General features: G+C 36.6%; 1 protein-coding gene across 1 annotated transcript in view; it reads right to left on the bottom strand.

The window, feature by feature from the left end:
• ARHGAP15 (Rho GTPase activating protein 15) overlaps nt 1–27,499 on the bottom strand; it is a 630,092-nt gene that overhangs the window by 194,892 nt on the left and 407,701 nt on the right. The window lies entirely within an intron of this gene.

Genomic DNA, 27,499 nt, shown 5'->3' with positions numbered 1-27,499 from the left:
ATAATTCAAAATAACTTATCCTGGCAGTTGGTTTGGATAATCAACCACTTGTTTTCCACACATTTATTTATATTATCAGGTTATTTCCATGACCCAGTTATCAAAAAGATGAAGAAACAGGAAAATGAAAAGAGAAACATTTATTCAAACACTATTATTGTTGATAAGAAATGTTGATAACATAATTTTAATGTCAGGATTGCATATTCCTTGATGTGTCTAGACCCTCAAGGAGGCCTGGATGAGATTACCAGTTAATGTAGAGGTCAGTATCTCAGCAGTTTCTCTAGGGAGGTGGTATAGTATCATCATTAAACATTGTAATTCACAATAGATAGTACTAGATAAATTTATAGAAATTATTGTCATAATCTAACAGAATAAAATTTTTGTAAAGCTCTTTACTGACATGAAATGAGCTCCTTTATTGCTTTACCAACTCTGTTTTAAGTATCAATACTTTATAGTAGGAACATTTCTGCTGCTGTGCAAAATATATCATCAGTAGGTTAGGACAGAATGACATAATGTGTAATACTGATATTAATGGCATAAATCAAAGCCATTATTCATTCAGGTTTTTTTTTTTTTGCGGTATGCAGGCCTCTCACTGTTGTGGCCTCTCCCGTTGTGGAGCACAGGCTCCGGACGCGCAGGCTCAGCAGCCATGGCTCACGGGCCCAGCCGCTCTGCGGCATGTGGGATCTTCCCGGACCGTGGCACGAACCCGTGTCCCCTGCATCGGCAGGCAGACTCTCAACCACTGCGCCACCAGGGAAGCCCTTAATATATGTTTTTTGCAAAGAATTGGTCAAATTAGCCCTATTTAAAGTAATGATTAAAAATGAAATGTCAACAACTATTACAATAAAAAATGAGAAAATTTACCATATATTTCTTTTTAAATTAATTTTTGTTTTGCTAATTATTTGGACCTTTATCAAAGGTCAACAGTAAATAAAATTATTTGAATCCCAACAAATTTTTATTACAAATAAGGACCTTACTTAAGCCTCATTTTAATAAGCATATCCTTTGTAGGTATAAATCAAGTGCATTTTTATTTTGAAGTTAGAACTGTTTCTTTTCTAATATTATTTTACATGTTATTGAAATGCATGTGTTGTCTAGAGTTGTAAACTGAATTTCAATTAATGAAATTCCCTACTATCTGAAAACTTTTTCTCTTATAGAAATTTAAAGTTACAACATAGGAAGTATCCCTTTGATCTTTCATAAATTTCAGTACAAGGTTTTTTTTTTTTTTTAAGTTCAGTAATCAAAAACATTTGAAAGAGCAGTATGGGTTGGTTATATTACGTATGAGCAATTGGAAAGCACTATACTGTTCAAACAAAGCAGCCTCATCCTAAATTAATAACTTAATTTTCTTCTGGAATAAAAGAAGGGAGGGTTGGGAATGGAGACAGGCAGGGTAACTCAGACCAGTGTGACCACTGTGGTTGCAGAACTAAGTCACAGTAGAGAAACTGCTTTGTGGCTTACGTTAGAAACCAGAAAGAAGGAGTAAAGCAAAACACATTAGATGCAATTTGAATCTAACTTGACAGAACTTCCAAGCCCTTTAGATATAGAGATATCAACACCATATATCTTATGAAGGATAACAATCTCTGACATTACTGGCTCCTGCTTTGAATGGCTCATGCTCCCCTGCTATCATACTTTTTAAATTACACAAATAGAGTGAAAATGACAAAGTATATATTAAAAAGGAGGGTATTACATTTTGCAAAATAATCTGGAACACATCAGTGAATTTTAGCAGTTATAAATTACATAGGTACAGTCTTATAGTTGATCAGCTCTCCCCCGAATGGCTCACAGAATGGCAAACCCTAAGTCCTGGGAATCGAACCCAAATTAGAATGATTCACGTGCCATCCTCTTTTTGCTCCAAGAACTTTGAAAGTCATGCCAAGCCAAACCAATGTAAATTGGTGGATTTGGACATCCTTTTCATGACCACATTATCCTTGCTGGATTGGAAACTACTTATTTTGGAAATATAATTAGACCTCTTATGATTTTTAAATGAGCAATGTCTTCAAGGTATCCATGTTGTGCTTTGGTGAAGTTTGGAGAAAAATCACTGAAGAGGTACTTCTTTTAAGAAAATACCATGACTGAAAATGCTGACACGAATTTTGCCTGTTATGCTAAAAATACTTTGGGAACACAATGAAACTAAAACATTTTACATTTATTTTTATCAGACCAGCATTAATGTAATGTTAATGAAAAATTCTCTAAAGAAATTCACATTCACCGAAATGTCTTTTATTTGTTCCTCATCAGCTGACCTTCTTAAGTTTCAAAATAGTGTTTACTGTTGACAGAAATCACTGGGTACTGCTGTAGGGGATTTTCAAAAGTCTTCCCCCACCTCTTTTTTTTTTTTTTTTTCCTGAAGAAGCTTAGACTAGGATAGACACACAATTAGGAGTTATTAGACCAAATGGTGGTCTAAACCCAGTGGAAAGAATGCAGCTGTCATGTGTAATTCCCACCATAAATCTTAGACACTTTCCAAAAAGAAATCTAAGAGACCAGCACTGTTTCCAGAGTTGACTGACTTATCTGCCAAAATATGGGTAGTTTTCAACAATGCAGTTGAGTCTGTTAAAAATAGCTGCGAGCTGTGGATTAGGTAGCATTCTTGGTAGCTCAAATTATGGACAAATCATGAAGATGTGGAGTTTGAGCCTGGTTGAGAGGTGTGCCCAAAAAGCCTGCTTGTTTTTCTGGAATATAACAAAATGCATCTGAACCTCTGGAGTCTGAAATATGGGCTGGGAATTTTACACAGTCTCTCTCCTGAGATTTATGGCACTTCTAATTCCTAGGAGGCCAGAGCTACTGCAAGAAAAGTCATTCTCGCAATGCTTTGGTCTTCTGGCTTCTCCCTCTGGCAAGAACAAGTGAGCGCAGGAACGCCCAGACTGCCCCCAAAGAGTGCTGCACGTTTCTTTCTCTATCCTTCTAAAGGTCCTGCTTGGTTTCAGAGCTCAATGTGAGAGGTTTTGGATCATTTCAAATGGCACACATTTCCTCCTCCTTTAAAGTGAAGTGTTTCCAACTTTATATTGCTAACTTATCTGATCACACACTTGAAGTTCGGTGACTGAGAGTACAGGATATAAATGGAAACTCTTTCTAAATTTAATTTCTACTCTGTCTCAATGGCTTGTATTTATCCTGTATCTTTTGCTGGCTCTATTTAATTATTACTAATTCCTTGTGAGATATTCATCCTTCAAGAACAACTACCTTAGAAAATAGTTGACACAATTCTGATTGTCAAACAAGGATTTTATTCTATAGGAAAACCTTATGACTTTATAATAGCCATTTTAAATGGATTTTTTTTTTTTTACTATAGAGGCAATATACTTCCTTGTTAAAAATGAAAATTTAAACCACACAAGATTATACAATGAAAACTAAGTATCTACCTCATCCTGCTGTCCAAATACAGTCATTTTTAACAGTTCTGTTTTAGTTCTTTTATTGTTACTCATTTTATGTTAATGTATCACATTTCTGTTTATTAATTTATTAACTTTGGTATTTATTCACTCCCTATCATAAAAAACAAAGAGTCCATAGTTCCTACCACTTATCTATGCATGCTTTGTTATTATTAGTTACATTTGTTTATTTCTATATCTTAATATATCAAACTACCTCTGTGTATAAAAAAAAAAAAGGAAATTAGTGCATTTACTCTTCCTTCCCCTTCTCTTCTCCCTCATAACTTCCAACTTCATTCTTTGTTATTATTTCTTATTTTCTCAAAGTTTAGAACATTTTATTCTTTATAAATATTTTTGACTTATCTATGGGTTAATATTAGTCACTATTAAAAAAACGAATGTGATTGGGTTCCACATTAAAATTTTGTTTCACTAAGATCTCCCCAAAGTCAAGGTCTCATGTGTCTTCTCCTATTATAGGTTCCTTCATTTCCTCAAATTAAGCGCTGCCCAATAGAACTTTCTGTAATGATGGAAATGTTCTACATATTAACTGTCCAGACCAACTGTCACCGGCCACATGAGGCTGGCTGCTGAACGCTTGAAATGTGGTTAACGTAACTGAACAACTGAATTTTTATTTTATCTTATTTTAAATAACTCAACCACATGTGGCTTATGACCACCATCTTGGACAGTGCAGCTCTAGGTCAGAGTCAACTACTGCTCCTCTCTTTTATTCCACTGTTATTCTTTCTTGGATTTATTTTTTTAGTGTTTTTTTTTTTTCACAAAAGTATGTGGTTGGTAAATTTTCTTACCTCTTCCATCTCAATGACAGTTTTAGATAAAAAACAATGTCATACTGTATAGCACAGGGATTTATATTCAGTATTCTGTGACAAACCATAATGGAAAAGAGTATGAAAAAGAATATAGATCTCTATATGTATATATGTATAACTGAGTCACTTTGCTGTACAGAAGAAATTAGCACAACATTGTAAATCAACTATACTTCAATAAAAATTTTTTTAAAAAGACTGTTTTCTTTTGCTTCATATTTAATTGTTGATTTAAGTATTTGAGTTTTATTTTTACTTTTCTAACTTTGAAAAGTAATGTTCCACTATCTTCTAGCAACTAAAGATATCAAGTTGATTCTTAATGTTTTGGAGGTAAATTACTTTTTCGTTCATGATTTTTTAAAAAAAGATTTTCTCTTTAAACTTGTATAAGTAAAATTTCACTCAGATGTATCTAAACATTTTCTTATATTATTTGCTTTATATACCCTTCCCTCTACTGTCTCTTTTCTCTCCATCTAGAATTTCTTTAAGACGGATGTTCAAATATCAGAATACTCCTATGATGAAAGACAAAATTAACTAGAATAAATGATGGTCATGGGTATTTCTGTATTTGTACACATCTTTTTACCCTCAACAAGCTTCAATCTTAAATTGTTAGGCTCAGTGAGGGGTTCCTGCAGTATCCATGGGTGGTGAGTAGATAGTAGGCTAGAGGTCTTCAGTAAGGAGGACTGAAGTAAGGAGGACTGATTTTGGGATATGGAATACTATAACTATTTTGCTTCTCGGCAAAGTTCTCTAATTCTATGCCTGCTGTAGAAGACCTGAGATACTTCATTCTCCACTGCTTTCCTTCTTAGATGCCAGCATCCTCTTATTTGTCCTTGCAGAACCTATTCTCATGCGAGGACTTCCTTGCTGCAAGGTAAATGGAGAGGGACCCAGTTGTCCCACGCGTTAGATCCAGTATTTGGTGCATTACTTTACTTACTGTCCTCTTGCCAATTTTTGCTCTTTTTATTTGTTAACTCTAAGCTTGGATAATCTCTAGGACATCCCTGGGAAGGACTGTGCCTAATTATGGTGTCTAAGAATGATGTTTCTTTTGCTCTAATATCTTCACTTGTTTGATCCCATCTGCTTTGTGTCTTCCTGGAATTTCTATTTCCGGTCTGCTGATGGTACCTTTTCCGTTTGCAGCACCACTTTTTTTTTTTTTTTTTCTTTTCCAACATATCTTTTCTATTATTTAATAGGGATATTTTTGAGGAAGGAGAATCAGACATGTTTTTTCAGTCTGCCAACTTAATGGGGGGGGCTGAGTTGTTTTTTATAAAGAGAGACTTTAATGCTGAAAACAAAAGTTTCACTGGATTGTAAAGATACTGCTATATAATAACTTTCTTTTCAGTAATAACCTATAGGATATAAATGATCCATGTGAGATAAATTATGAATATTTAAAACACTTATTATGTGAATCCAAATCTAATGTTGGCAGAATTTGTTCATACACGGTCCAGGATCAGTATACCCCTCATTTTTTTGCCTCGCTCATTTTTTTGCCTTTTCTTTGTCTTCAGAAGTTCCTATTGTCATTAATGCTTTTTCCAGTGTTCCCTTTATTACTGAGATTGTTTTATTTTTCTCTTCCATTTGTTTCATGAGCCCTTTCTTTTTTTTAATCTTATTTTGATGTTTTTCCTACCTTCCTTTTCCTACTTCCTATTCTCTGCAATAAATTCTTGTTTCATGGAGACAATTGTTGCAATAAGTTTTTCTTTTTAATATCATATCAAAATACTTTTCTTCAATTTTCTTTTACATTTTGTTTGATTTTGTTAGCATTTTAGGTTACTCATTTCTGAATGAAGTAAGTTTTTCATCTACCAGATATTTTATAGTATATTCATATGGAAAAGAAGAATTTTGTTTTCTTAACACATGGAAGAACCAAGTATTTGTTGATAAATTAAAAATGTTAGACTTTAAATAGGTCACCAAGAGAAAGGTATTCCCCCCGCCGGGAGAAAACTGCTTAGAAACTGTGATGCTAATAAATGAACCATTATTATATATTGTTTATGTAGCCTACTCTATAGATAGGAGCAAATTCCAGACTTAAATTAAATATCCTAAAATTGAAATTGCAAAGTAAATGAAACAATATATGAGACTAAGGAAAAAATGATACCAAAAATGAAGAATCTTGGCTCAGAGGGAAGGATGTTGATTTCCTCTTCAAGGACTTTTCATTGAACACTTGAGTGGTTAGGATCATTATCAAATATTTCCCACCCAACCTCCCCATCTGTTTAAGCTATTACACTAGGAAATAAAATTGTTAAGGGTCCTAGTAAAAAATTCTTTATCTATCTACCTACCTACCTATTTATCAAGTCATATTCACTTTTCTGTGCAGTCCTAACATCTTAAGCAGCTTGGGAAGACAAACTTAAAATTGGAAGAGGAAAAGGACAAAATATCCTGAGTGTTAATGGCGTTACTGGTCCATTTCTACTGGGCTGTATTGTACCACTTATGCCTTGAAAAGATCTACAACACTAGCACTTAGGGATTGTGTATGGGGGGGAAGAGCTGGCTATCTTACTTTTCACTATTCTTAAATATTCTTGTGAAGAGTTACATTGCTAGAAAGTAATTGTTTAAACTTAGCTGAGAATTTGAGGCCTATGAGTATGAGCCTGAAGGATGGTAGAAATAAACATAATTTACAGAATTATACCAAATCTTAAGACTTGAATAATATTGGAAATAAACTCAAAGTAAGAAGAACCTCAGAGAGAGCTTGAGTATGCTTGTGAAATTTGACTAGGAATCCTAATCTCTTTGATTTGATAAGACTAAAGATAACCACCTGAAATGATTTCTGGAAAGTGGAAAACAAAGTACCTAGAAATAGTCTTTAATAAATTCTCTTACATGTTTCTTTCTTTTAAATGTTAGTCTTGAAGACAAATATTGGTGAATGATTCTAAGTATCATTAAGTGAGAGCACTTGTCTTGAAGGAGAATCACATGTGTCTGGAAGACATTGAAGTTGGAGGTTGTATTTAGCTCATCTCCTATCGTTCTCTGAGTTTCTTGTAGGTTTGAGTTCTATTGTTATGTTATGCTGTGAACACGCTGATGTAAATAAATCATTCTTTTGGTATTGTGACTTGCTCAGTGTTTCTCTAGAATAAATAGGAGTCATATGAATAAACAGTCTAATTTGGTCAGCCATTATCATCTGGTAGTTTGCAAGTAAACATGCCAGCATAACCTGAGGTCCAGACAGGAGTGGATGGCCACAGCAGGTTTATGGATAGAAAACTAGTTACCCGACGATGCCATTCCTAAGGAAAGCTTGAGGCCTAGGGAAGAGTAATCTGTAGACTATGCCCATGTATACTTTTTTTCCTTTTAAAATTCTAGCAACAAACTCTCTTATAAGTTAAAGATATGCAATAAAAGGCTTACCAACACAAAGAAGAAGAAAACACTTAAAAATTGCCCCTTGTGTGATGAAGTCATTATAGTTATATGAAGTCTAGACTTTGATCCCATCATACTTGAAATCGATATTGATCTAAAATTTATAAATTTACTCTCATTCTTTTCAATCCCTCCACCTCTATTTTTTTAAACATCTAAACAAAGTGACCTCATTGTTTTCCATTGGACTTTTTTTTTTAAACATTGGCTGGGATGATTGAGATTCAGGAATGTGGGAAAATGGATTCCCAAACCACGTCCCCTCCCCTTTCATTCTGAACTGTAATTTTTGGCTTGGCTTGAGTCACAGTCATCACATTTCAGCCTGAATCTCTCTGTAAAGTGATCTTTCTTAAACATTTCTCTCACTCATCAAGGGATCAGAAACAAAGCCATTCTAGCCTTTCAGCAAAACACTTATAAGCAGCTTTTACAGAGAGGTTGCAAGAGCTAAATTTCCTCTAAAATTGTTTGAAAAGTGAACATTTTCAGTGCCTTGTTGTCCTTTTTGTGAATCTTGTCATCTGTATGCCATGAGCTCCAGCAGCTATTTTAATCTGTTTTTGTTTGCAATCCATTTGGTGTCCATCCAAGGAAATGCAGGTGATTCTAATTAACTTATTGCTGAAGACGTAGGAAAAAAATATCTCAATTGTGTTGCAAAGAATTATATACTTAAAACTTTTCTTCTATCATGTGCAACATATTATTAATGAAAACGATTATATGAATATATTTACCACCTAATTCATTGCTGTTCACTTGTATAAATCAATGAGGCTTATGGCACAGGAAAAAGCCACACACATACAAATACACAGACACAATACAGACCCCAAGAATGCTTGCCAACTTTTATTTAACAAGAGTAGCAACTTAAAAATAACATTATTTTTACTTTGTGCAACATAGTTTAATATCTGAAATAACTCTGTTCCAATAAAAACCTATTGAAATACTCTTAGGCCTAACTCTGCCCTGAGGTAAAAGTGATTAATTGAAAGATTTTGGCAGATCTCTGCTCACCACCAGGGCAGTTTAATTTAGAACACATTCAACCATTTCTCAGTGTCTCTGTGTTGGTGGAGCATAACTTTTGATCTTCTTTGGGGAGGTGCCTCTAATTCAGACCCTTTGGCTAGCCACTTCCTGGAGGGTTTTGATGGCTTGGCTCTGCTAAGCATTCAGGTGAGAGAGAGAGCCCGTTCTGGCTGCTGCTTCTAGAGTGGGTCAGGGAAGCTGAATTCCATCCACAAAGGCAAAACAGTCTACAAACCTGTTTAATCCTATCAGTACCCACAAGTCCTGTTTAGATCACAGACAAGATGGTTCTTCTCAACTTCTTAATGCTCTCCCAAACTTCTGAGAAATTCTGTGTCATTAGACTCTTTCCTAGTCAAAGAATATGCTTCTAACCATGACAGTGGATGAGACTAAAAAGACTGAACTTCCTTTTCTCAAGAAACATAAGATTATTGTTTTCTTTTTGAGAATACAGGATAAACTACTGAGTAGGTATTGTTAATACTCCTTGCTAAACAGAAACATGGGGCTAGTGCATAATCCTCCCTATTTGGCAGATGGACCTGTGCTAGATTGTGGTTAAATGGAAGGACAGAAAAATTTCAATACGTTCTAGATGCAAAGACCTTGAGCTGGTAAACTCCAACTGTCTATGCAATTTAACGAATATTGATTAAGCACTTACTATGTAGCAAAAGTGTGCTAGGCACTTGGAATACAGCAAAGAACAAAGAGTACACAGTCCAGATGTAATGGAGCCATAGCACCAGCATCTTCTGAAGCAACAATGCATTAGTGACATGCATTGGTCATGCATCAGTGACAATGGCACCTGTAATCTCTAATACTTTTACATATACGACACATCCAAGCAATACACTCAGGTTGGTATATAAGCTCTGTGGTCAACTTTAGAAGGAAACACCATCATGGTATATATTCAATTTCACACTATATCCTAAAACTGTTAAGTTTCATATGTGTGTATATAGATGTTTCATGTAAAATATGTAGGCATATAATATATATGAAACTTTAGCAAACAAATGATAATTATGATATTTATTTTATTACCAAAGTATTATGTCATAGATTACATTCCTTTCTTATGATATGGGTGTGTGTTCCGAAGGGCTCATTTGAAAAAGATTGGGAGATTATCCTAAATCTACCATGTCCTTGAATATTCTATTTTATACCTCTAATTTAGCTGAAAGATGCTTTAAGACCCATGATATCAGATTCCAAATCTTTAGGTGACACAGTAAAAATCTCAAAATTTAAGTATTTCACAAATTACTGGACAAATCACACCCAGGTTTGGAGATATAAGTCACTGGAAGAGAGATAAAAAGACAATCATTTCCCCTAATTAGAAACTCTAAGTATACCCAGACAATTTAAACCATTGATTTTAAGACTTCTCCAAATTGGAATATATAGATAAATGCTCAGAGCTATCACTGAGGTTGGCTTTTTAAATTTCTATTATCATATTACAAGCAGAAAGATTAGGGGGACTTCTTTTAGTGGTGTAAGAGAGACCTATCTGCTCAGCTTCATTTTTGACTACTTGAGGACTGTTAACTATCTAGCAAACAATTGCACAGACTCTAGTTGCTCAAAACATTACTTGTTGCCTTAAAAAAAGGCATTCCAGTACCAATTGTTCTCTTTTTAAACTCATTAGCACTAGTGTAATACAAACCAGATTTCTTGCTTCTGAATGATTTTGTCACTTGGGTCTACATCAAAAGTCTTACTGAAATATTTGTGTGTGTATACATACACACACATATTTAACATCTATCATTAGATATTTAGCATCTATCACTTCTTTCTGACCTGTTGTCATGGAAAGAAGGTATATTAAGCAAAGATGTGTTACATATGTTGATGTTCATTAACACACTATTTACTGAGTGTCTCTTCCACATGTGTGAGTTTTCGAAGTGGTAAGAAACCAAGTTACAAATGCATTTCATGTTTTCCATTGTCTTAAATTTAAGTAAAGAGTATCTTAATTTTCCTAATTCCACCAAGGTCTGGCCAATATTGAACTTTGAAAATAATATTAGAAAATCCATCGTCAGTTACTATAGCTGACTTTCAGGGCTACAGAAGACAGAAATAAAAGACTATCAATTTGATGACCTAGATTTTATTTCATTGGTCCCCAAGGTTAGCCCTAACATTAATTATAGAGGCTATATTTACAATTTTTTTTAGAATTTTTGGGAAGATAATTTCATCTTAAAATATTTCTTTTACATAGTATTGCTTACGTTCAAAATTCTGTAATTAGAGTTTTATTCCTTTGTCTTTAAATCCCATGGAGGGATTTCACATAAAACTTCACTAATCATGTATACTTCAGTGTGGATCAATCTATTAGATCTTGTCTTGAGAGCAGACTTTAGCTAAAAGGAAGGCAAATAGAGCAAGAGTTCACTTGTGGAGGATGTGGAACAGGAAGAGATGAAGGATAAGTGTCAAGTATAATAAATAATGGGAGAAGAAAAGAAAAGGAAGTGGATGTACCATGTTGGGTTCAAGCTAATGCAAATGGGTAATTGCTATTATCCAAATGCTCACCCTTATATTCTCAGATACACTGGACATAGGAAAATGGAGTATTCTTACTGTATTTAAAGATTTGGGGGGGGGAGGAGAGGCACGTTTTTCAGTTTGACTAAATACAATTTATTCTTAAATATGATTTATTTTTATTATCATGATAATTTTCCAATATATGGGAAGTGTAATAAATGATCTATCTTTCTTCTGGGACAACTTATACCATGCTTTTTCTTTTAGGTGAGTGTAATGCTCTAAACTGAAGTTCAAAAACTGAGCTTAGGGGCTTCCCTGGTGGTGCAGTGGCTGAGAGTCCACCTGCCGATGCAGGGGACACGGGTTCGTGCCCCGGTCCGGGAGGATCCCGCATGCCACGGAGCGGCTGGGCCCGTGAGCCGTGGCCGCTGAGTCTGCGCGTCCGGAGCCTGTGCTCCGCAACGGGAGAGGCCACGGCAGTGAGAGGCCCGCCTACCGCAAAAAAAAAAGAAAGACTGAGCTTATATAAATCCATATAGGGCTTTGCTCTACAGATTGAAATGTTGTTATGTTAAGAGACACATTGTTCTTCCTTGGAATTATGAGACCTCTGTATCTCCTTGGAATAATGATGTACACAAGCCTGTCTCCTCTGGGTAGGGCCTGCAGAAAACACAGTCTGGCATCATTCTTCTCTCACTGCATCATTCTTCTGCACCTGCACTGCATATGGAGCTGTCTGTGTATAGATGACTAGCTCCATCCGACACCTCTCCTCTCTCGTGTCCTTAAGTCTCTCAGTAACTTAGCCTAAAACTCTTCAGCCTCAACTGGAGATCACATGGCACTGAACAATGGCAGACTCACGAGGTCCTAGATTCCCAACCGACTCTCAAGTTTTCAAACAAACCTTAACAAAGACTACTATACACAGAAACAAATGCATTTCTACCAACCCATTGGTTAGAATATAAAAGCAAAATAATGACCTTATTTTGCCAAAGTTTAGAGCAAAGTGCACTACAAGCAAAAGCCCTAGAGAGGAGGAAGGTACTAAGCTTGGGAACATAGCCTGCTCTTAGAGGTGTCAATATGATTCCCTTTTCCCTTCTTTGCCTTGTCAAACAAAACCAAACCCCTTCTCTGGTGCTTGAATATACTCTAATAAGAGACAAAGCCATTTGATGCCAGTTTATTGATGCCTTTTAGAACAATGTACTCAATGTAATATTCAGTCATAAGGGTGTCTGAACTTCAGGCTGAAGTATAAATGATATTCTTGAGGCAAGTTGGCCAGGAGAAGGGTACTAGAGGTCAGACACAGTGCTGAAGGGAACAGTATGGAGTAACGCAGCCATCCAGCAAAGAAAAAGAAGGAAGGGGGTAAATGAGTACCCAAAATACATCATCATCATCCTGGAGTTATCCTTGTTCAGAACTCATGTTTTGCCCCATAAGAAATTTCACTAACAGGTTTGTAATTGTCTTCTTAAGGTTTCAGGGTTTCAGACTCCTTTCAACTTTAACTCTGTTACCTACCAGTATTAATTATAAAATCTTGCTGTAAATATGAGCTAAAAATTTAATATTTGACAATGTTTGACAAGTGAAAAGCATTTCCCGCGCCCAGCATGCTGTCTAACAAGAAAATGACAATAAATGATTCAGGACTTTGAGTATGAAGGTCTGTTTTCCCTCTTATATGCTAGGTGTGTTAGAAATAGTAAATAAGAAGAGATTTCAAATACCTTCAAAAGAGAGGTTGTTCATAGAATAGCATTTCTGTGCAATCTCCAACAATTTTAGTTAAACAGAAGTGCTATAACCTTTTTGTTTATTTTTGTTTTAGTTTTGGTAATTTGTGGCAGTTAATTTCAAAATATGGAAATTTAAGAATTCTTTAAACTCTTTCTCCTCTACACAAAACTCTATCCCGCTAATTTATCCATGGGATTAAATATGCAATATCCCTTTAAATATTAAAAGTCCCTACACTTTCGTCTTTAAATATATGAGAAAATATGACCAAACTATATTATTTTAACATGTGATCTTCTTTTAGAGCCACTGGTATTGCTTTTTGCACGTGGTACTCTAATTGTTTCTGTTGGTTCCTCGGGAATCTACAATCTAGTTCTAGAACTATTTTCAGTTGAGAAGAGTTGCTTTCTACCATTAATTCAATTTCTAGCTTAATAACTTTTCCCTTAGTTTACCTGCTAAGAATAATTGTTTTATCTGCTCGTATTCATAAACAGCTTGTGAAAAGAAGTCTTTCTTGTGGGAAAAGAATTTGTATGGAAAACATGCTCATACATATATCAGACCAAGGATTAAATGATGAACATTATATGTGAGGAAACATTACAAGAAGGTTTCACTATATTAGTTTTTCCAAGTCAGTATTCCAAGCCAGTCTTGGATTGTGTGTGAAAAGTAAGAACTCTGCACCATAACAGGTGCTGGCAGGAAACTCCCATTGAAGCTTATGGAAGTTATGCCTGTAAAGTCTTGGCATCTGAGAAAATTCTCTCATAAGAATGCATCATGCATCAGATTTTTCTCACTGCAAAAACAATACAAGGCTGTAACTGCTTAACCACATTCCCAGTCACTATTTTGCTAACACCATGCCTCGGTGATGACACCTTTGGTGACCTTGCGCTATACGTAAAGTATGTATCAGCCTTAATTTCAACATTGCAAACGTGCATTATCTTCTCTATATAACAATAGAGATGCTGGTCTACCATCTGTCTGTCCTAATCAAAGCATAAATTTGAAAGATTTTTTTCCTGTGGAGTCAATGGATTTAAACTAATTCACCCACATTCTGAAGATTGACTTTTCATATACAACATGGCAAATGTTTAAGAGATTTACTGGAATTAGGAATACAATTTGGAGTATCAGGTAGTAATTAATATAAGCTTTAAATGTATAGTACTGACTCATGTTGGAAAGCACTAGCATTATGTGTCGCACATAGTGGGTGCTTAATAAATGTCACCTTTGCTTTCCTTACATAAATCATACCATATCTGTATGACCACAACTTCAAAGACTAATGGTGTAATTCTTCGCGTGTAAACTTGCCTACCTTAAAGTTAACAAGTAAGGCTTCTTTCTCCGATCAAGTTCAATTTTTCAGCCTATTAATTCTAGAGGTTAAAATATTTTGACTGACATTTGCCTGTGGGATACAACTGAAAAAATTCTCTGGCCTTATAAGTCTACTAGTTATAAGGGATTTGATTTAAACCCAATGGGTAATTTGGGTTTAAAGCTTTTGTCAAGTTAAGGACTAAGATAAAAACTTAGACAGTGGTGAATGTTAGAAAAAGCCTGCTGAAAATAATTGTGAGCCTGTGTATACCCAGATGCATATATTCACATCTAGGTTTGTGGCTACGCTATGGAGTAAATGTTACTAGCTTACACTTATATTTGTATTTATACTTTTAAATGTGCTTTTCAGATATCAATAAATATCTTTCATAAAAAGTCCTCAGTTGGGGTAATAGAGCTACATTCCAGAACACGCGCACAAACACACACACCCCGCCCACCCAGCACCAACCCAGGCAATCTGCCAAAGTGTAGTTGCTGTGAAGGTTTTGCTTTAGGGCAACAGCAAACTAGCTCACCGCCCTGCTGCCCTGTCCACTCCTCACCACATGGTTCTTTGCTGTATCTTTAACTTCCCCTCCTACAGTGAGGGAACATTTCTTCAGACTGTTTTATTGCCAATACATTTTTACTTTGTATGATGAAATGAAACAAGGGACTGGTTTCATTAGAAGGAAAGGTAAACAGAGCATTAATTAAATTTGCTGATGATACTAAATTGGGAGGAACTGTGGACATCTGTGAAGACAAAAGAATCATACAAATGGACTTCAGGAGTTTAGAAATATGAGCAGGAAATAATAAAATGAGATTCAGCCTTAAATAATGCAAGCTAATACATTTGGGAAAAGATAATCAGAAACATGGCTATTCAGTGGATGGTAGATGCCTGGAAAGTGGTGATGGTGAAAGAGACCTAGGGGGTGATAATGGGAAAAATTATACACAAACTTACGGGGAAGTAGGCACAATGCCTGGAGGTTTATACATAAAAAACATAATTTTTTGAACCAGGAACATGATAGTTCTACTCTTATGACACTGGTAGGTCTCAAAAGCATTAAATTTCTCTTTAGTTAGTTGAATCTCTCAGGTTTATGAAGCAATTTAACACTGTTTGTTGAGAGACTGCTTTCTGCCTCTTAAGGATAAGCAAGTCAGTTTTGTCTGAAACCTGTCCTGAACACCAGGGTCATTGCTCTATTTTTGTTCTGTCTTATCCTATTAGAGATTATTGCTAATATGGTATGTCATATAGATATAAACATGGATATAGACTGAGGTGGATATATATACACATATCATACCATGATGCAAACGCCAAACAAAACAAAATAACTCTTTTAAGGCAGCTTCTTTACCTTTCCAGATAATGTAACTTTACATTGTGTTTTAAGAGACATCTAATCACTATCTCTTCTAGCAGTTCAATGAATCTTCAGCATAGAATTTTTTTAAAATATCTTTATTGGAGTATAATTGCTTTACAATGGTGTGTTAGTTTCTGCTGTATAACAAAGTGAATCAGCTATATGTATACATATATCCCTATATCCCCTCCCTCTTGCGTCTCCCTCCCTCCCACCCTCCCTATCCCACCCCCTCTAGGTGGTCACAAAGCACCAAGCTGATATCCCTGGGACGAAGTGAGAGAGTGGCATGGACATATATACACTACCGAACGTAAAATAGATAGCTGGTGGGAAGCAGCCACTCAGCATAGAATTTGATTCTCTAAGGATGGATGCATGGGTGGATGAATGAAAAGAAATCTTGGATAATATCCATCTATTCATCCATTTAATCGTCCATCTTGACTGGAACCCCTACATATGCCAGCTCTAGTGTGCTGAGCAGTGAGGAGGCAGGGATGAACCAGACCATCTCTAGACTCCAGGACTCACATTCTAGGTGGGGAAAGGGCTATGAGACCAGCCGTTGCGGTCGCATGCAATAAAGGCTATGCCGGGGAAGCAAAGCTCTTACTGGAACACTGTGGAGAGGGGTGGCTACTAATGTCCAAGAGACCACAGAGAGGGGGTTGAGGGTACGAGTCGGAGAACATTCATTGTTGAGGGTGACTCTGGTGCTATGCCCAAGAGGATCAATCGGAATTTGGCAGGTAAATGGGTATGGAAAGGGTCTTTAAGGAGAGAAAACAGTTCATGGAAGGAATATCAGCCTTTGGAAAACTTCATGTAGTTGGAGCATAGGAAGCCGTTTATGAGGTTATAAAGCTGGAGAGTAGACAGAGGTCATATGCTTCTCCTTTTTATGGTAATAACTAGTATGGTATTTTGTTTATCCTGATGAGAAGGCGCTCAGAAGGGATAATATAATCCTATTTATATTTAAGAGGGATCATTTTGGCAGCATGGAGAAGAATGGCCTGGGAAGAAATAAGAACAAAGGCAGTGATATCAATTAGAGGGTTTATCTCAAAAGAAATTATGGGAGCACAATTAAGGCCATGGGAGGTGAGAGGAAGAATCAGCTTCAAGAGATAGTACGGGCTTCCCTGGTGGTGCAGTGGTTGAGAATCTGCCTGCTAATGCAGGGGACACGGGTTTGAGCCCTGGTCTGGGAATATCCCACATGCCGCGGAGCAACTGGGCCCATGAGCCACAACTACTGAGCCTGTGCTCCACAACAAGAGAGGCCGCGATAGTGAGAGGCCCGCGCACCATGATGAAGAGTGGCCCCCGCTTCCCACAACTAGAGAAAGCCCTCACACAGAAACGAAGATCCAACACAGCAAAAATAAATTAATTAAAAACAAAAGTACCAAGCTTTTGCACAGCAAAGGAAACCATAACCAAGACCAAAAGACAACCCTCAGAATGGGAGAAAACATTTGCAAATGAAGCAACTGACAAAGGATTAATCTCCAAAATTTACAAGCAGCTCATGCAGCTCAATAACAAAAAAACAAACAACCCCATCCAAAAATGGGCAGAAGACCTAAATAGACATTTCTCCAAAGAAGATATACAGAATGCCAACAAACACATGAAAGAATGCTCAACATCATTAATCATTAGAGAAATGCAAATCAAAACTACAATGAGATATCATCTCACACCAGTCAGAATGGCCATCATCAAAAAATCTAGAAACAATAAATGCTGGAGAGGGTGTGGAGAAAAGGGGACACTCTTGCACTGCTGGTGGGAATGTGAATTGGTTCAGCCACTGTGGAGAACAGTATGGAGGTTCCTTAAAAAACTACAAATAGAATTACCATATGACCCAGCAATCCCACTACTTGGCATATACCCTGAGAAAACCAAAATTCAAAGAGAGTCATGTACCAAAATGTTCATTGCAGCTCTATTTACAATAGCCAGGACATGGAAACAACCTAAGCGCCCATCATCGGATGAATGGATAAAGAAGATGTGGCACATATACACAATGGAATATTACTCAGCCTTAAAAAGAAATGAAATTGAGCTATTTGTAATGAGATGGATAGACCTAGAATCTGTCATACAGAGTGAAGTAAGTCAGAAAGAAAAAGACAAATACCGTATGCTAACACATATATATGAAATTTAAGGGAAAAAAATGTCATGAAGAACCTAGGGGCAAGATAGGAATAAAGACGCAGACCTACTGGAGAACGGACTTAAGGATATGGGGAGGGGGAAGGGTGAGTTTTGACAGGGCAAGAGAGAGTCATGGACATATACACACTAACAAACGTAGTAAGGTAGATAGCTGGGGGGAAGCAGCCGCAAGGCACAGGGACATTAGCTCGGTGCTTTGTGACAGCCTGGAAGGGTGGGATGGGGAGAGTGGGAGGGAGGGAGACGCAAGAGGGAAGACATATGGGAACATATGTATATGTATAGCTGATTCACTTTGTTGTAAAGCAGAAACTAACACACCATTGTAAAGCAATTATACCCCAATAAAGATGTTTAAAAAAAAAAAAAAACAAAAAACAAAAGTACCAATGCCACCGTGGATGTGAGGATTAAATTAGTCAATGCTTAAAGGAAAAAAAAAAAGAGATAGTAAAAAAAAGTACAGATCATTAGATCTGATGAAAGATGCTGTACATAATGAGAGAGAAGAATTTAAGATGTCCAATGAATTTCTTTTTAGGGCAATGGGGAAATAGTTATGAATCCACTGACTGAATTAAAGACTAAAGGAGGAATAGCAGGTTTGTTGAGGAAAGTTATAAGTTCAGTTTAAAAAAGTTGAATTTGGAATGCCAGGGAAAAACTCAAAAAGGGTTGTTCCTGGACCTCAGGTCTGAGTATAAAAAGGTAGCTTGAGGGGGCTTCCCTGGTGGCGCAGTGGTTGAGAGTCTGCCTGCCAATGCAGGGGACACGGTTTCGAGCCCTGATCCGAGAAGATCCCACATGCCGCGGAGCAACAGGGCCCATGAGCCACAACTACTGAGCCTGTGCTCCGCAACAAGAGAGGCCGCGATAGTGAGAGGCCCGCGCACCGTGATGACGAGTGGCCCCCGCTTCCCACAACTAGTGAAAGTCCTCGCACAGAAACGAAGACCCAACACAGCCAAAAATAAATAAATAAATTTATTAAAAAAAAAAAAGTAGCTTGAGGAGTCATGCCCGTTTAGGAACTTTAAAGTCATTGAAGGAATCATTGAAGCTTTAGGAGCATTGAGATCACACTGACAGAATGAGTAGCATGAAATGTCAGTCAAGAATTAAATCCAGAGGAAATGCGTGTTTTTATGCTGTCAAACTCTAGGCCAGACACATAGGCTCCAATATTATGCTATGCAATCTCACATACATGCCAACTGCTCACCTTTAAGACAAAAGTAAAGAAAACTTACCACAGTGATTACAGTGCTGTTGGGTGTCTCACCACTCTGTAGGGATACTCAAGAGTTAAGTTATTAGCCCAAACTGTCAAAAGTGCAAAACATAACATGAAGAGCATCATGTTTAAAACAAGAAAGGTAATGGTCCTCTTTTAATGACACTGGTGTATTCTAAGTCTTTATAGAGCTTTTGATAGTGTCAGCAGAGTTTAACTCTTTTCTGCTGTGAAGTAAATTTTGGAGAAAATGAAATCAATATCCAGTAGCAAAACCATGTCAGAATGTAGAGGATTGGTATCCTCTGTTCATTAGTTTCAAACTGATAGGTCTGTGTCGTTGACCATATCTTTCTTATTTCAAATTCTTTGACAGAATCTGTAAACTCAAAATCTATCTTGAAACGAAGAATTTCCTGATATTTCCATAGAAAAGAAACACTAAATCAGGAAGGTGAGATATTCACAGGGAAGTAAACTAACACAGAGGAGCACCAGCATGGTATTCCAAGCCTGAATTAAAGGAAAAGATGTGGTGCTCAACTTTCTGTGTGGTTATGGGACCCGAGCCTACGCCTGACCATTCTCAGACATGTCACTTACAAGTCATAGTTGCCATTCAATTACTAAATTAAAAACAGCAGGCTATTGGTGTTGAAATAATGCCTAATGGGATATAACTTCCTCTGATGAAATGAGAATGGATGTTCTATTAGCTGCTGAACTTAACTGTGCTTTCCAAAAATTGATGAGCGTAAAATCTTAAAGTAAACATAACTTCGAATGTTTAGCATAGCTGAGTATCAATGGGAAAGAATGATGTCATTTAGAATATAATATAATATCATCAGAAATGGTTTAAATGTTTAAAAGAAAGACTTGCAAGCTACATTATTCTCTGCACATCTTGTAGCTGCCTTCAACCAACAACTGCTGGTCATCCATCTTTTTAGTTTCAACCATTTGCAGGTGTAGCAATGGAGTGCAACTTTCAAGATTTAAACAATGTTGAATGTAATTTAACCATTCTTTCATCATTTATTGAGAATTCATCATGTGCAAGGCACTGTGTGAAGAGTTAAAAATAAATCCATGCTCCCTATAGAAAGGAGCACACAATGTACTGAAGGTGATGTCTTAAATACTTTCCTTCTATAAGTGGTGCTTTCACCCTACATCTCAGGGCATTCTTATTTCCTTAAAAAGAGTACGACTTTACATTTAGGGTCTATGGTCTACTAAAACCTCAAGAACTCTTCCAGCAGTATCATTTCAGACTTATTTTGGTTTTGCACGGTCAGTTTTTCTTTTCAAAGCATCCTGCCCTTGGTTTGTTTGTTTGTTTGTTTGTTTGTTTCTGAACTGAAAATAGAAGTGGCTTGAAGAGTATAGAATTTGGCAAAAGGAATAAAACTAGCAAAGAAAGGATTATTTAAACCCAGGAAAAACACGTCTAACTCAACAGCCCATTAGACTGTAAGATAACCTCTCATAGAGTTCAGAAGAATCTCTAAGACATGAATCTATTAAGGAGATGAGTAAATTACTTTAAAACATCCTGTAGAGGAAAATATGCCATATTCAATTATGCAGACCAATGCAACTATTTCTCCTGGAATCTGTACGTCTCTTTTACGGTATACACAGATTAATGATTAATGCTTAAGTTGGACACACTTCATCTGAAAGTGTGAAAATTCTTTGGAAAAGGCAATTTTTTCTAGGCATTTAGAAAGGGAGTGTTATTCATTAGGAAACCCACAAAAGAGTATAAAATTTTGGTCTTATTCATAGCTTCCTGAATTAACTTAAGGCTTCTCAATTATCATACATTTTTAAGCTCTAGGGAAATGCCTATAAAAATATAACGTATATATTTTTGTTCAACCAATAAAGAATAGATTAATTCAAAAAATAAAGTGACACTCTTGTGAAAGTGTTGATAATTTACTTTTTAATCAATTGGTTCACATTATGCAACAAGAATAAAAAAAAATTTTAAAACTACAAATCCATTTTTGAATCCCAAGGAAACAAATATCTGAAAATCTCTAACTGCCTTATTATTAGTAGTATTATTATCACTATTACTCCCATTTTTTAAAAAACTGAAAGCTTTCCAAAAGCATGTGATTTTTTTCCTTCAAATTTTGTAAACACTTGCTTTCAGGCTTAAACACCCTGCCAACTTTCAGCCAAGATTATTTTTATGGCTGAACTATTAACTTCTGAATATTGGGGTTTATAATGGACAAAACTCCCAGACCCAGAACTCCCATCATATAAATGACACCACTAAAGGATAATTTAGAGTACTGCATCTTGACATGTTGAGGTGTTGCATTATTTAAATCCTCCATCCACAACAAAAGGCTAATTTCCTAGGGTATTAATTTTGGCTGTGTTTCCTTCCAACTGACTCCAAAGGAAAAATATGTTAAGAACCTAAACTTTAGAAAGGGGATGGGAGTGGGGGCAGAGGTTGGAAATTAGACTCAGGCTTTATCTAGGAAGAGACATTATTTATTCGTATGCATTCTGGACTCAAAAGTGTGGGAATATCCGCTGACTGATTTGGCCAGGGCCGCATTGCTGGATACGTTAGATAGCCTTTCTGGTTATTGAAATGCACATTCATTTCTCTGTTAACTTCTGTTAGTCTTAAGCTCTCTTTTTTTGATAATAAGACTGTTGTGTATTGCTCAATGTAGATAAACTCCATTAAATGTCACTAATAAGTACAGTGAACTAATTCGTAGCCACGTCTATACACAGAATTTGTGAACATTCAGAATTTGTGAACATTCGTGGCAAGATTTAACTGACAAGCATTTTCTGGAACAGCAGTACATTTCTCTGGAACAGGGAAGTAGGCATTAGGTAACTATGGCAGAGATGGTAACTGGTGCAATAGTCTGTCTTCTCTTCATTACAGACCTCACAAGCAAGTGCTTTTATCCATATTTGTTTTCTTAATTGCAAAACACAGCTTTTTTTCTCTCTCTCCACCTTGTCATCTCTGATTTCTTTTGGTTGTCTTTTCCCAGTTTCTCTTTTATACTCTCGCTGGCTGTTTCCTGTTTACTCTTTTTTGATTTTTGTCTTCCCCTCTAGCCCTGAATGTGGCTTTCTTACAGACACAGAGGCCCCAGCATGACTACCCCAAAGAGCCAATTCCAACTTGGACCCACAAGACTACTGCTGTCAGGAAGGTGGCTGTCATTGGTTGCATTAAAACAAAACATAAAACACCAAAAACGCCAAACTGGACTTGATTTTAACTCAGAATTAAAAACTAAGGAAAATTTGCTGTAAACTTTCACGGAGTTTCTTGGAGGATCATTGCTATTGTAAACGCATGTGGATGCCTAACTTTAGGCATAAAAAGCGAGCACTTAAAAAAAAAGGAAGACATAGGTCAGTGCTCTTAGAAACATTTTTGTTCAGTCCACAAATATTCTCTGGGGAAAAAGGAATAGTGCTTATCTTGAACTCTTGATTTTATTTTTTGAACATGTCATTTTTATCAGTTTGTTTTGTTTTTGTTACTTTTTTTTTTTTTTTTTTTTTACTCACTGCTTTTAAAACCAGCAAGCAGAAGTCCCTCTGGAACAAGATAGAATCATACAAGTTTTCAAGAATCTCGTCACAAACTAAACAGTACAAATTGCACATTCTTCATGAAGTATCAGCCTTTGGTGCGTGCCTGGATCCAACTATAATAGATTATCCCAAAGTGGGAAAGAATGAACAGGACAAAATTAGCAGAACTGGGAGCAGAGCTTGTCTAGGGAAGGCATTATGATCTGCCCTTCAGGGGTCTAGATCATCAGGCAATGGGAATAGACCATGTAGTTTTATTTTTGCAAGTGAACGCTTGGTAGTATCTCAAGAGGCAGACTGGTGCACTGAATGTTGCCTGTTCTTTTTATAATAAGTACGTACATGTGCGTGCCTTACTTAATTTGCAAGTACATGTTAAGCAAGGCATGCACTATATATAATAGTAAATATCCATGTATTTACGTATCGTCCTTGTTCTGAATTTTTATGACTCGGTAAGTATATTCCTGTGTAGGTGTGTAACCTTACCTTCTTATGATATTAATACATACGTCTAAATAAATATTGACACAATTAGAGAAATAGGTTTCATTTATAATGGCATGGGATTCTTAATGTGTCTTTCTCTCAAACTTCACGTTAACAGCAGCTGAATTACCAAAAAGAAACAGTTAAGGTATAATAATAATCTTAGCCATTCTTTTTCCAAGTTGCTATAATCTACCCAAAGATAACTAATTGTTCAAAGTAAACATTCCACTCTGACCACAAAAGGAATCCATTACACAAACATATAATTCACAGTCATTTTTAGTGGGTTGTAAACAGTTTGGAATGAGCATAAAATGGGACAAAAATCAAAGTGAGCATTTTGAAATGAAAAAGTGTTTGCTACAAAAGGTCAGTCCCTTTGCTTGGCAAACTATGTAGAAAAGCCTGGGAAAATGCTGATCACACAAGCAATGAAGGAATTTTAAAGCCAACAGCCTCCTTGTTTCTTTAAACAGACATCGGAACCTATAACTGGATCCTGTCAAACAAACGACAGCAAAAAAATATAACAGCTGCTAAGAAGTCAAGTAGAGAGATAAAGTTTTTGAGGCTAAGGACCTTCTCAGAAGTAGACTAAAGGTCTTCCTTAAATCTTTAAGCAAGGTTATGGATCCCAGGGTGGCTTTTAGGCACCAAGTCAAATATGTAATTTTGTGTATCATTCTTGTCATAGTATTTTGTGTTCCAGAAAAAAGAAAGAGCAAAATTGTCAGTTAGCATCTGCTGAGGCATTCTGCAAAGGAGCTTATAGCTGGAATCATCAAATTTGGAAGACCTGGTATCACTGATTTTTAACTGTGGTAAAGAAAACCACATAATATAAAATTTATCATTTTGACCATTTTTAAGTGTACAGTTAAGTGGTGTTTAAGTGTGTACACATTGTTTGCAACACATCTCTAGGTATCATTTTAATGTTGTTAAATAGTTCAGGGCATAAAAATCAGAACTGGGAATCATGGAGGAAGAATGAGTTGTTAAACCATATTCCAAAGGATGAATGCCAATCCAAATGTAATTTAAAAATTGTTTTAAAACCAGCCATATTCCTTTACAAACAAAAATATATTCAAGGCATAAAAATACATTTAGTGTAGAAACGTGTTCATTCATTTAGTTAACTCCATTATTATATAAAGGAAGTCTTTGGCAATGTATGGTATTGTTGTGTAGAAAAAGGACTGGTTGGGCTTCCCTGGTGGCGCAGTGGTTGAGAGTCCGCCTGCCGATGCAGGGGACACGGGTTCGTGCCCCGGTCTGGGAAGATCCCACATGCCGCGGAGCGGCTGGGCCCGTGAGCCATGGCCGCTGAGCCTGCGCGTCCGGAGCCTGTCCTCCGCAACGGGAGAGGCCACAACAGTGAGAGGCCCGCGTAACGCATAAAAAAAAAAAAAAAAAAAAAAAAAAGGACTGGTTCATCATTTATGGCATGTTCTTTTGGGTATCTCACACCAAGTGACTCCTTGTATTGTGCTGTCACAATGTGTCAAGAAAATAACCTGGGAAATAGGTTGTAATTAAACTTCTGGTCTTATCAGGAGGCTAAAACCAGAAGAGTATGTGTTTTATTATTCAGGGTTTATAATGTCATTTAGAAATATATTCTAAATAAAAATTATATATATATATACATATATATATATATTCATTGTTTTGGTTTTATTTTTTTGCGGTACGCGGGCCTCTCACTGTTGTGGCCTCTCCCATTGCGGAGCACAGGCTCCGGATGCGCAGGCTCAGCGGCCATGGCTCACGGGCCCAGCCGCTCCGCAGCATGTGGGATCTTCCCAGACCAGGACACGAACCCGTGTCCCCTGCATCGGCAGGTGAACTCTCAACCACTGTGCCACCAGGGAAGCCCCAAAATTATATATATTTAAGGTGTACAACATGATGATTTGATATACATAGACACAGCAAAATGACCAACTAATTAACATATCGTCTCCTCACATAACTACCAATTTTTGTCTGTGACGAGAGCACCTGAAATCTACTCTCTTAGCTCATTTTCAGTATTCATCACAGTATTGTTAACTCTGGTCATCATGCTTCTATAGTAGGTCTCTAGACTTATTCATCCTGCATAACTGCAACTTTATGCCCTTTGACCAAGATCTTTCCATTTCCCCCATCCCCTAGTATGCCATTTTTAAGCTGACAAACTTCTTCTATTGTTTTTTTATTATTACTGTAGTGGTTGTTCTTTCTCCTAGCACAATATCTATTCTTTTCCTTCACAGCACTTATCACAGTTTGTTTAATGTATATCTGCTCTATATTCTCAGCTGGTAGTATGGAGACTAACACAGAGTAGGTATTGAATAGTTACTTACTGCCGAAATGCAATAAACACTAGCGTCTGTTACTTCAGTGAGTGTTTACAATGCCGCACACACTGTGTGCCGTTCTTTCCAAATATCAGTAACTGGTCTTCACAAAGAGTAGTCAGTCAGTTACATAGTTTTCATATAAAAAACTATGGATTAAGGTCTCAGTACTAATTATACCAGTTTAGTACTTTGTTTAGTTCATGTCTCCTAGGTCCTTGTCTCTAAGTGATACAGGTGACCCTATTTTTAAGTAAGCAATTTCTAGACACCTTTGAGGTCATCATAAACTACAGAAATTATTTTATAAAGCACTGAAAACTGGACTTCTCCCTCTTTGGATCTACATACCACCAGTGTGTCACAATGTTATCCTCTCCAGGCTCGTCCCCCCAGACCTCAAAAAAGTATCAGATGATCTCCTGCTTTTAGTCAGTTTACCATATGTATTGAGCATTAGCTGAACAATAATTCAATATTTTTGCAGAAACTGCTCTGGAAGAAGAAACATAAGTTGAATTTTTCATTGGCTACTTATGATTTCACATATATATATAAAATCTAAAACTGTAAAGGCAAGGCAAGGGAGAATGAACCACTTGGAAAAGCTTTAAAGACTAACACACTCCTTTACAGTTTGCCCTCCAAGTTATCTGTATGTTTTCTAGGCTGAGCAGACAATGTCAGAAACCACAGAAATAACTTTAATCTAGTTATAATAGTTGGTAAGAAGGAGAATGCTCTGGTGGTTTAGAGGAATAAAGGAAATCCAAATCAAGATAAGGAAACGTACTAAACAAGTGATTCGCTAAATTGGTTTACATTCGGCTCACTAAAGAGATTTCTTTCTAGGTAGGTCCAAGAGATGCAAAATTTAAAATGTAACTAATACCACTGTACCAGTGATGAATAGAGAATGTATCTTGTGCCAAGGGCTGGGTAGGATTTCCCTGTGGAGACTAGAGGAGCATGGGCAAACTGGCTCTGCCAAGTGCAAGTAACTAACTGAATGAATGAATGAATGAATGGTGGAATAAATGAATAAATGGTGAGAAATGCCCTCCTGATGTTGTTGCATTTGAAATCAAGCATGTAAGAAGCATTAAAAAAACCCAGCTACAGTGTGTAAATTATTTTTTTAAGGTGGGGGAAATAACCTCAAGAAAAAGAGAGAGAAAGGAAACAAGTATTTTTTATAACAGCTGATGTGCTGCTGTAGTGAGGATTGAGACCATTTTCCTAAGACTGTGAGAGTAAACACACAGTTTTCATTAAAAGTGCCTTTCCCATAACTGGTCCATAAGCATTTCCCATGACTCTGCAGTTAAGTATCTTGGCTGGAAGAGGATCTGGCCATTAGAAGGAGGGCTCTAGATATGCAGAGTCCAGCCGTGCTGAGAGACTTGGCACCTTTATATGCTACTTCCTAACAACAACCCCAGCATAAAATGTCATCAGAAGCCTGCATAAACATTGGACTTAGATTCACATAAATTATTTCTGTCCTGAGGTGCTTTATGCCAAAATTTAGTAAAAACAACACTTTGAGTAAATAGAATTGGCATATCAATGTAAGAATATTAATCCAACAAATGATCATAGAAAAATATAATCAAAAGCACACACTTGTAAATCGTGCAGTGATGTGAGAGGTTTACCTTGTGTCTCTGAGTTTTTGTTGAACATTTCCATACAGTTCCTTCAAGCTGACATTGCCAAAATGCTTTGAATTATCAGT

Source organism: Phocoena phocoena, chromosome 7 (assembly GCF_963924675.1).
Source record: "Phocoena phocoena chromosome 7, mPhoPho1.1, whole genome shotgun sequence".
NCBI classification, from domain to species: domain Eukaryota; kingdom Metazoa; phylum Chordata; class Mammalia; order Artiodactyla; family Phocoenidae; genus Phocoena; species Phocoena phocoena.
The sequence above is the reverse complement of the archived record's forward strand: the minus strand, read 5'-3'. Positions and strand labels throughout refer to the sequence as shown.